Genomic DNA, 11,355 nt, shown 5'->3' on the forward strand with positions numbered 1-11,355 from the left:
TAAGCTACGGTTCACATATCATAAGCTACGGTTAGGGAACGTAAGCTACGGTGACCAGACCGTAGCTTACGGTCTGGTCTGACGGAAAAGGGGATTTTGGTGATCTTTTTCCATATATAAAGCCATTAAACCCTAAGGTCGAAGAATATTCATTAATTATCAGTTTTGGGACTTCTTGGAGGCTATCTTACACCACCAATACACACCCTAATCACACGATTGATCCATGAACTCATTCTCTAACACAATCATCAAGAGTATTAAGATCGAGATGCTAGGCTAAAAGCTTCATAACCATCTCCAGGTGTAGGGTTGAGTTGCATATTAGGTTTTGTTATTCTATACTTTAACTTTGGATTTGTAACTGATTAATCATTCGGGATCAATTCTTGGTGTTTGCTTTTGTGCTTAATCGGTTTTTCTTAATTGATTACTTAATCTTTTGTCAGTTAATTGATTTGTGGTCATAAAAAATTAGGATTAAGTTCTTTCGTCATTGACCCGTTTATCTTTAACCATATTATTGATTTTGTGTTTCAATAAGTAAAACCGATTAACAAATAGATTTTCATTTAGCCTTGTCAATTGTTCGGATTCAGTTATGACGATCAACACAGTCAATCGTTAAGTCTTTTGATTTACATATTTTATAAGAAACCGTCCAAAGATGTTTATCAATTCCTTAGCTTGCTGCAAAACCCGAACCCTTGAGTTTGGTTATTTTTATATCATTGTTTACAAACTAATCAAGTAAACTGCTTGACACCGTTTGTCCACTTTAATTATTCCTATAATAAAATTTGAGTTTCACTTTCACTTTTCACTGATTCCCTGTGGATTCGACACCTTACATTCCCTAGCTAGTAAAGGTAATTTACAAATGTTTTTGATTGACCTTTCGACATCGATCAAAATGGCCCCGTTGCCGGGGAATCAAAGCGCAAAGTGCTAGTTTAGTGTTTTGTTTACTTTTAGTTTTATTTTATTTTTGTCAGTTTTACGTTTGGTATTTTGTGTGTCTCATGTGTGAAGGTAACTAAAGATGACGTGGAGTCGGGTCTATGACCCACATTAAGGATATAAGGTCGTGGAGGACGATGACTCATACCATCCACATTCATATCATGAACCACCTTCAACAAACTTTCAAAGCTTCTACAATCCACATAATTATAACCAAAGGAACCTCAACCAGCAGGGTCGTAACTGGAAGTACCAGAATTATTCACCACCTGCTACTAGATTATCAACACATCTACGAGTCAAGTGAATATGATAGTGATGAACCTGAAATGCCAAATTTTGTAAGTTACCAAGAGGAGGAAGACAACTATTATGATTAGTACCCCAACCGATATACAAAGAAGACCGTCAATATTATAATCATGGTGGTACCTATCAAAGGATTTATCAACAAGATTAAGAAGATTCCTTGGATAATAAAGAAGAGTCTTGGAAAGACGTTATGGATTTTCTGAAGGAGATGAAGAGGGACCAAGAAGCTCACAATCAGGCTTTAAATCAGAGGTTAGATTTCCAGGAAACGTTTAATGCTTCTAAAGATAAACTGGCGAGTCAACTATTAGAAGAGGCAGCTCAAGTTGAACGAGAACAAGAAAAGTTGGTTAGTCATGCCGTGGTGGATGATGAAGTGATAGATGAGTTTCAGGGGCTTTCAGAGCACGAAGTGGAGGAAGAGGTTGTAAAGATTAATACCACACCAACTCTGTCAATCAATGAAGAGTCAAAAAGTGCAATGGTTGTGATTGAAGATGATGATATAGAGGGAGAGAGTTCAATTTTTTTAGGTCAAGAAGTTGAAAGTTTAGACCCGGTTGAAGACATAACAACCTTTGAAATACCGGTGATTGAAGTAAACTATGTGAATCCTAATTGTTCGCCCATACTAGTCACACCGATAAATGAAGTTGGGGGAATTAGTGCAAGTTCAAGAAAAAGAAAGGTGAGTCTAGAAACCTTGAGCAAAATTTGATGAAATAGCCTTGTATTCGGTCTACACGAGTATTAACCGTGAGAAATAAGGTGTGGGTCGGACATGTCACTTACCGAGCTTACACTGGAAAATCGGTGGGAAAATGCTCGGTTCGGCCCCTATCAGTATTTGATGTTTCAAAGATAAGAAAGAGTGTGTGGGCTCGGCGTGTTCGTTACCGAGCATATGTTGGAAATTCTGAAGGTAAATGTTCATTCACAAAAACCCGTAATTGTTTATCAGACATCTTGAACATTAAGGAAGAAGCGGAGCCGATGTGTGTCAACTACCAAGCTTTTACAGGGAATTTGGTAGGGAAGTGTCCACTTAGACCACCGTAAACGTTATACCAGGTAACGGTCCGGCTGAAGAACTTCACAAAAACTTAGCGTTAACCGAAAGGCAAACCGGTTTTTATTTTCAATTTGTATATTATTTTATTGTTTTGTAGTTTGTTTAACCGTTTTGTTTCAAGCGTACCATTGTAGAAAAAGTCAAGTGTGGAGATGACACACACGAAAAAGTTGGAGTTTTATAGTGTTTCGGTGAAAGAATATTAAGTTCAAGGTTTCAGATATCCAAGGTGCTTTCATTTCCTTTTGTTGTGGTTAATTCAGGTACGTGTATATTTTTGTTGTATCCTAACATTGTGGGTGTAGTTCGCTATAAAACCTCATGAGACCTCACTCGTCCACCCGGGCTACCGGGGGGGTTTAAAGGGCTTGTTGAGTATGCTAAATGCAATCGTGATTCCTACGAAAGTGAGTTAGGTCTTTTAACATATTTACTCGTTTAACAAATTTAACTATGAAATTTATTTAACTCGGCTTGGTAATTATAAACAACATTTTTGCAAACAGTGTAAAAGGCATATTCTAAATTGTGAGAAGCATGCTTCTACACGTGTGAGAGTTTGCAGAGACTGTTGTGTGAGTTGGGGAGACATGTTCGTTTCAAGCAAGCACGAGTGCACATGAGTTACTAATTGCTATATTAGGTGATTTCATTTTCATAATTTTCTTTGTTTTATTAGTTGTGTTGTTAAAAGTGTAATTGTATAATTTCATATTCCCATCTCATTAAGCTCGGTTTTAAAATTAATAAGAATTAAATTTTAACCCCGTCCTCGTTAATGTTCTTTTAAAAGTTATATTTTTAAACATTGAGGACAATGTCAACCTCAAGTGTGGGGATGGGGAAAATTGAAATTTTTGGCCTTAGAGTATGTTGATTGTGCGCAAAAGCTGGAATTATAACTTGTTAATTGCTAGTATTAATGCCAAGAAGAGGTCTTTGGTCATGGTCAATTTTTAAGCTTCTCAAAAGTCTTCCCATGCAAATATTTTTCAAAAATAGAAAATTAAAATGAACCGTTTAGATGGGGATAACGAGTCATGGGGACATGCACAAATGTTTCATGTCGACAGCCCTTCCTCTGGTACGTGTGTAAGATTTGCCTTATATATAATACACATATAATATATAGTATATACACATGTCATTTGAGTGGCATTATAGAGAGTAACCAATATGCCCATAATATCTAGAACTTGGTTGTCTCATGCATTTCAAGATCTTAGCTTAGCATGAATCCAAAAGTGATAGAGGCAATTAGGGTAAGCCTCGTCTGGTTGAGTGAGAGTGTGGGTTTCAGGGATTGGGCCTCACACGTTATATATATGAGCATGGATAATGAGAGGAGCGGGGTTTGGTTCCCTTAGAAAATATTGTTGGACCTATTCTTTCATTCAATCAACCCCGGTATTATATTGCGAGACAATCCGGCTTAATTGGTTTCTTTGTAATTGTTTTAGTATGTATCAATAGGATGTATTAAGAATTATGTTTATTATGCTTCAAAAAAAAGAGAAAAAAATTGTGTTAATGTTGCAAAGTTCAAGTATTACGAGTTAAAACAAAAGAGAATAAAAGAAAAGAAAAGGTTAGTGATGAAATCAGTTGTTTATGTCATTGTTTATTTAGTTGTTTTGTAATAAGCCGGATCAGATCGTTTGAGCTACTTTAAAAATTCTCTTCCATACCCTTACACTTAGCCCCGTTACAACCTGTGTTAAGCCTTCTTGATTTGCATTTGTGCTAAAGCATTTATGTGGGTGGAGATATGACTTGCTTCCAAGCTTATTGCATTGTGTTCATACTTGGTATTGAGGGCAGAGAGATGCTAGCACATTTTTTGCTGGTCCATGTTTAAAACCGAGTGGAGAGAGATTATATTATGAGGGGTATGACCATGTGTGCCTTAACCGGAAACACTGTACACTCGTTTGGGCTGTTTCATAGTTTTAAAACATATCATTAAATTGTTTGGTGGATTATCAACCTTGACGGTGTCAGTTGTTGGGAATTGGGTATGACCTTATACCTCACTAGTAATAATACTGATAATTGATGAACCATCTATCGAGGTGTATGTGTTGCATTAGAGTTTGCTTGAGGGCAAGCAAATGATAAGTGTGGAGATGTGATGGGTGGGTAAAAATATATGTGTTAAGTGTCTAATTTCGTGTGTTTTAATTAGTTAAATATTATGACACGAGTACTTTGAGTGCGTTTATGATTACAAGTGTGCGGAGCTTAATGGAGCTTAAAGGAGCAAATTTGGAGCATTCATGATGGATTGGAAATGAAAGTAATGATATATGATATGAAAGTTAATTGAATACGAAGACATGGCCACAAACGGGGAGGAAAACAGGGTTGAAATTAAGATCTTATGAAGAAAGCAGTGTTTTGGCCTGGAAGTGGCCGTAAGGTAGAAGCTGATGCCCGTAGCTTACAGCTTAACCCTAGTTTACGTCTATTTGGCAGCCCACATAGACGATGAAGCATGGTTATGGAACGCAAGGATGGGTTATGCAAATTTTGCTATACTCGAGTCAATGGCTCGAAATGTCCTGGTTATGGGAATGCCTCACATAACCCATCCAAAGCAGGTGTGTGAAGGCTGTTTGGTGGCCAAAAAGGTCTCAAAAGAAATTCCCAAAGAGGCTTAGTGGAGAGCTAGTGAGTCGTTGGGCTTGGTCCATGCAGACCTGTGCGGTCCAATTACCCCACAAACAGTAGGTGACAACCGGTATTTCTTACTTTTTGTTTATGATTTTACAAGGTTTATGTGGGTATATGTAATCAGTTCAAAGGATCAAGCTTTCCAGATGTTTAAAGTATTCAAAGCTCAAGTTGAAAAGGAAAGTAAAAGATGGACAAAATCCCTTGCCTCTTCTCATTAACCAATGTCAATATAAATACATAGAATCTCCTATTTTAGGGATATATATGCATATATTTGAATTATGAATAACAAGATAATTATCAGCTATTACACCCCCGCAGTCTAAGCGGGGGGTGATCGAATGCTGAGAATAGCTCGGAAGACATCAAAAAGAATTTCCGGGAGTCCCTTCGTGAAGATATCTGCAATCTGTCGGTACATGTACGATGCAAACCTTTCCACGTTGAACCTGCTCGGAAACAAAGTGTATATCTACCTCGATGTGTTTCGTTCTTTGGTGTTGCCCTGGATTACTATCGCACTTATATTGTCACAGTACACTAAGGTCGCTACCAATAGTGGGCGATGTAGTTCCAAAAGTAAGTTCCGCAGCCAACAAATTTCCGCCACGACATTGGCTACACCCCTATACTCAGCCTTTGCGCTAGAACGCGATACGATCAACTGGCGTTTTGATGACCAAGATAAAAGATTATCCCCCAAGTAAACACAATAGCCGGATGTCGATCGTAGTGCAAGTGTCCGTGTCGGACCGAGTGTGAGTCCGAAATCCGAGGACCCTCGGTGGTACCGCACCGAAGTAACGCATTCCAGTGAGAGACCTTGGGTGAGTGCATATGAATGCACACCTGTTGGACTGCGTAAGAAATATCGGGGCGGGTAAATGTGAGAGGTATTGTAGAGCCCGGCCAAGCTTTGGTAGAAAGTTGGATCTTTGAAATCGTACCCATCGTTATCACTCAACTTCGGTTTTGTATCAAAAGGCGTGATTACCGATTTACATGTAGACATACATGCTCTTTCCAAGATTTCATTCACATAATTACGTTGAGATACGAACATAGAATCACCGTCTCGTTTGACCGAAATCCCCAAAAAGAAACTAAGCGGACTAAAGTCTTTCATTTCAAATTCAGAAGCAAGTTTGGCATTGATGTGAAGTCTTAGAGCTTTTGAGGAGGTGGTGAGAATTATGTCATCAACATAAATAAGAATATAGGCGGTCTCGGATTCATGCTGATACACAAAAAGTGAGTTATCACACCGGCTTTGGGTGAATCCGAGTGTGACAACAAAGTCTGTAAATCTTTGGTACCATGCCCTCGGTGCCTGTATTAACCCGTATAAAGATTTCTTTAGTCGACATACATGGCCCGGATAATCGCGGTGACGAAACCCCATGGGTTGATGCATATATACTGTCTCATGAAGCGTTCCGTGTAGAAACGCATTCGTCACATCGAGTTGATGAATTGACCGAGACTGTGAAAGTGCCAACGATATTACGGTGCAAATAGTGGCTAGCTTTACGACTGGACTAAACATTTCCCCACAGTCGATACCCCGTTGTTGGTTTCTACCGTCACAAACCAACCGCGCCTTGTATCTTTCCAAGGACCCGTCCGACTGAAATTTATGCCGGAATAACCACATACTTCGTATTACATTCATCTGTGGTTGGCGCGGGACTAATTCCTATGTTCCATTTTTAATAAGGGCATTAAATTCCATATTCATTGTGTGGCGCCATTCAGGTGTAGATAAGGCAACAGTTGGGTTACGGGGAATTGGGGCGATAGCGGTGGTATTTAGGTTAAAATGTTGTTTCGGCTTCGAAATTACGTCCATGGATCTGGTACGGATGGTGCGGGTAGTAGGAAATGGGGTTTGCACAGTGTGTAGGTTGGGATTGTTCTCCACAGTAGGGATAAGATTAATTGTTGGGTTTGGGTTGTGGTTAGTTTGGGCTGTAGTAAGTATGGGGTTAGTATGGGTGGGTTGGGCCGTAGAGGTATTAGGTGTTGGGACTGAGTTTTGAGTGGTGTTAGGTGGTCGGCGACTATAAACTCGCAAGGGAGTTGGTACAGTAGCCGTAGGAGGTGGGGGAGCCGATCGGGTAGGTGGATTGTTGATGGGGGGATTAGGTGAGGGAGTGTGGTCTGTGGCTAAGTGCCAATATTGTGGGTGTATTAGGTCGGTTAGAAAGGTGTAAGTTTGAAGTGTGGGTTTGTTTAATATTTTGAATAGGAATACGGTTTCGTCAAATTTTACGTATCTCCAAATAATTATTTTGTGTGTCGAGAGGTTAAGACACTTGTAACCACGATGTTGGGTAGGATAACCAAGAAAGACACAAGGTTTTGAGCGAGGCTCAAGTTTACGAATATGGGTGTGAGGAATGAGCGGGGTTAGCATAGACAACCGAACACTCGAAGGTTGTCATAGAAAGGTGTCTGTTTGTAAATTAAGTAAGTGGGGGTTTGAAAATTATGATTTTTACTTGGAAGAATGTTGATTAAATAGGTAGCCACTTCTAGCGCATGGTGCCAAAGGTAATTTGGTATGTTGGAGTGGGCTAGAAGGGTGCGAATGATGTTGTTGATCGAGCGGATTTTTCATTCGCTTTACCGTTTTGAGAAGAGGTGTACGGGCATGAAAAATGAAAGGTCATGCCGTGTTGGTTGCAAAATGATTGAAAGGAATTATTAGAGAAATCATTTCCATTATCACACTGAAACTGTTTAATTTTGCGTTTAAAGTGAGTTTCAATTAGTTTATAAAATGTTTGAAAAATAGTGTAAACTTGTGATTTGTTGCAAATGGGATAGGTCCATAGAAAATTTGCTGCGCCATCAACAAACAATATATAATAACGATGACCACCGGTGCTAATTACCGGTGATGTCCATAAATCACTGTGTATCAAATCAAACGGTAAATAAACATTAGAAGTAGATTGAACAAAAGGTAGTCTAGTACTTTTTCCCAAAACACATGGTTGACAACGTTTTGAATTAACCTTATTAAATTGAATAGAACTAGATTTATTTAAAATATGCAATAAATTTTCCCCCGTGTGTCCCAAGCGTTGATGCCAAACATCTTGAGCGAGAGCATTGAAGGAAGGAGACATATTTTGGAGATGATTTGAGGCGTGAGCGGATAGAGGTCCCCAGTACTATTGCTGCGTATGATACGCGCCTTGGTCTTGAGGTCCTTCACAAGAAGACCAAAAGGGTCAAACTTAATAGAAATTTGGTTATCCGTAGATAAACGACAAACCGATAAATGGTTTTTGATAATATTAGGTGCAAGGAGAATGTTGTTTAGTTTTAGGGGTGGGAACGGTGGTGTTGGGTTTGGTTGCCTTGTCCGACTACGGGAATGGTATTACCGTCACCAACAATTATATTTCGTGAATTGTCATTATTTAAAAAAGAATTGAAATTACCTGAATTGTTGGTCATGTGGTTCGTGGCACCTGTATCCATGAACCATGGCTGCTCAGGAGGATTTAGGGCCATGGTATGAAGAGCTTGTTCGATGTCGGTAGGAGTGTAGCCGGTGGTATAGGCCTGAGATGGTCTCGGACCAAGAACTCCATGGCCGGATGAGTTTGGCCGTGAATTTGTCGGGTATGGGCAAGGTGGAGACAACGCCCACTGCTTCCATTGAGACTCCCCTGCACCCGGGTTAGACCACATTTCGGGAAACGGCGCCCATGGATAATACCCGACCGGAGAGAAAGGCCCGAGACTAGCCATATTTCTCCCATGACCTCTTCCCCTACCGCGTCCGCGGCTGTAGCTGCTGTTGTTTACCCGTCCCCTGTCCAGTTTCGGTTCGTTTCTCGCTTCCGCACGTTGATCGGAGGGTGCGTTTTTGCTGCTGTTAGAGCTGACCTGTAGGACAATGGCTGCCGAGTTGGCGGCATGGAGTGCAAGGGCTGCTTTTTCAGTTTTAGGCATAGTTGCGAGCGGCAGTTGTTGAAATCGAGCAACGGTTCCTTGTTACGGATCACGGTAGCAATGGTGGCATACTGTTCTGTTAAGTCATTTCAAAACCAATTGTGTTTGGGACATAGAGACATCAACGTTGTGAAGTTGGTCAACAAGCATCTTAATCTCCTGGCAATATGTAGCCATGCCCTTGAAATTCTTGAGTCGTGTGTTGGTGAGCTTAGCCTGCAGATACAGAGCACGCGAACTCTTCTTGTCTTGAGATCGATCCGCGCGTCGTACGCCGTGGTTTTTTTCTTGAGGATGGTTTGAAGTAGGTCGGGGAAATCGTCCCGTATATCCACTGTAGGACGATAGCATCCAATCTTTTCCAAGAGTCTTGTGTTGAGGTTGGGTCTTTTTCTTTGTCTTTGTTAGCATCCGCAGAGGAGGAAGACGATAACTGTTGTCTCGGCTCGAGATGGTAAGCGACAAGAAACGCTGTGCAGTGGATTTTGAATAATTCCGACCACATTACGTATTGAGAACTCTCGTTATCGAGGGTGATCGTAATGAAGTGCTTAATGTTGGTGACTGTGATGGCTGGGTGAATAAGGGATGCCATGGGAGCCGCTGTTTTGAACTGAAGGATGAGAAGAGTGGTTGCCGGCAATGGTAGGGCTGGCTGTTAGGGTTTGTAGCGGAGGGTGGGAGGGAGAGGAAAGGAAGGAGATAGACTGGCTTATGATACCATAAAAAATGGACAAAATGCCTTGCCTCTTCTATTAACCAATGTCAATATATATACATAGAATCTCCTATTTTAGGGATATATATACGTATATTTGAATTATGAATAACAAGATAATTATAAAAGATGGACAAAATCCCTTGCTTCTTCTCATTAACCAATGTCAATATATATACATAGAATCTCCTATTTTAGGGATATATATACGTATATTTGAATTATGAATAACAAGATAATTATCATCTATTAGAAAGCATGCATAAACTGAAAATGCTAAGAATTGATGGGGGTGAATTTACTTCACATATTTTCAATGAGTTTTGCTGGAATGAAGGTGTAAAGAGGCAATTAACAACTCCATACACCCCTCAACAAAATGGGGTTGTGGAAAGACGAAACCATACGATCGTTGAAATGACCCTCTCGTTGTTAAAATCTATGAATGTACTTGAAGTGTTATGGGGGGAAGCTGTGAGGCACTCAGTCTACATTCTTAATCGAATAGCCACAAAGGGGCTAAAAAGGGCCACACCGTACCAAATTTGGAGGGGTCATGGACCGAACCTTAGCCATCTAAGAGTTTTCGGTTGTGTGGCTTACGTAAAGAAAATGAAGACTCACCTCACCAATCTAGAAAATCTATTTCAAAATCCCTCACCAAAAAATTCAAAAAAATAATTAAGAAATTATAACTCGAAATATAAATCAAAAACTTAAAAAGTAAAAATACCAAAAAGTTTCCTCCGTTTTTCTCGTTCCATAAAAAAAACCCGAGAAATGCCAACCCGTTTTGACCCGTTTCAATCATTTTCTTTTTTTAGTTTGACCAATTCTGACTCATCTTATACATTTTAATACAACCAATGGGTCATTGCCACCCCTAGTTGTACCAGTTTAATAATCTTGATTACATTACTATTCATGGATTTTATGATATAATTGATATACTGTGCTTACTCTATGAGACCTTGATCATTTTATATTGAAATTAAAACATGAATTCAGAAGGATGGTAGGTGTTTGATAAAAATGCTAGGAGAAATAAGGTCTTGGTCAATACATCTTCATGATTTTTGGCTTTATCGATACATGATAATCATTACGTTTTTTCTGTATTTAATCATCATATGTTTCTAAGCCGGATTGAGATCTTTTATACTTGTTGCCTTTGTTAAAGGATTTTCTTGATGCCTAGATCTTTGTCGATCTAGGTGGTTTTACATAACATTGTCTTTGTTATACGTTTTCATTACTTAAGGGCTGGTGTAACGGAAGAATAATCGATACTCACTCATTTGAAAACGGGCGTGTTAATTTGGTACTAAATGATGATCCTCCAACTCATATTAAAAAGCTACAATACACTTTTGTTAAATGATGAAATCTTTGCTTAATATATTAGAAATAATGTTATTAATAAGTCACAATGACCTTTTTAAACAGAATCCATGATGACAGATGGAGATCGGTGATGATGGATGGATTTTTCATAAAGATTGCAAGGTTATTATTTTAAAAATTCCATTCAAAAAGGTAACTTGCATGTTAAAACTTGAAACAAGTCACGTTGGTTAGTTTTTTGGGAAAATGGTAAAATTATAATTAGTTAATATACATACTATGGTTTTAAGATCTATATTGT

The sequence above is a fragment of the Bidens hawaiensis genome, unplaced genomic scaffold (assembly GCF_021521415.1).
Source record: "Bidens hawaiensis isolate Kalapana, Puna unplaced genomic scaffold, B.hawaiensis_p1.1 tig00025603_1, whole genome shotgun sequence".
NCBI lineage: Eukaryota > Viridiplantae > Streptophyta > Magnoliopsida > Asterales > Asteraceae > Bidens > Bidens hawaiensis.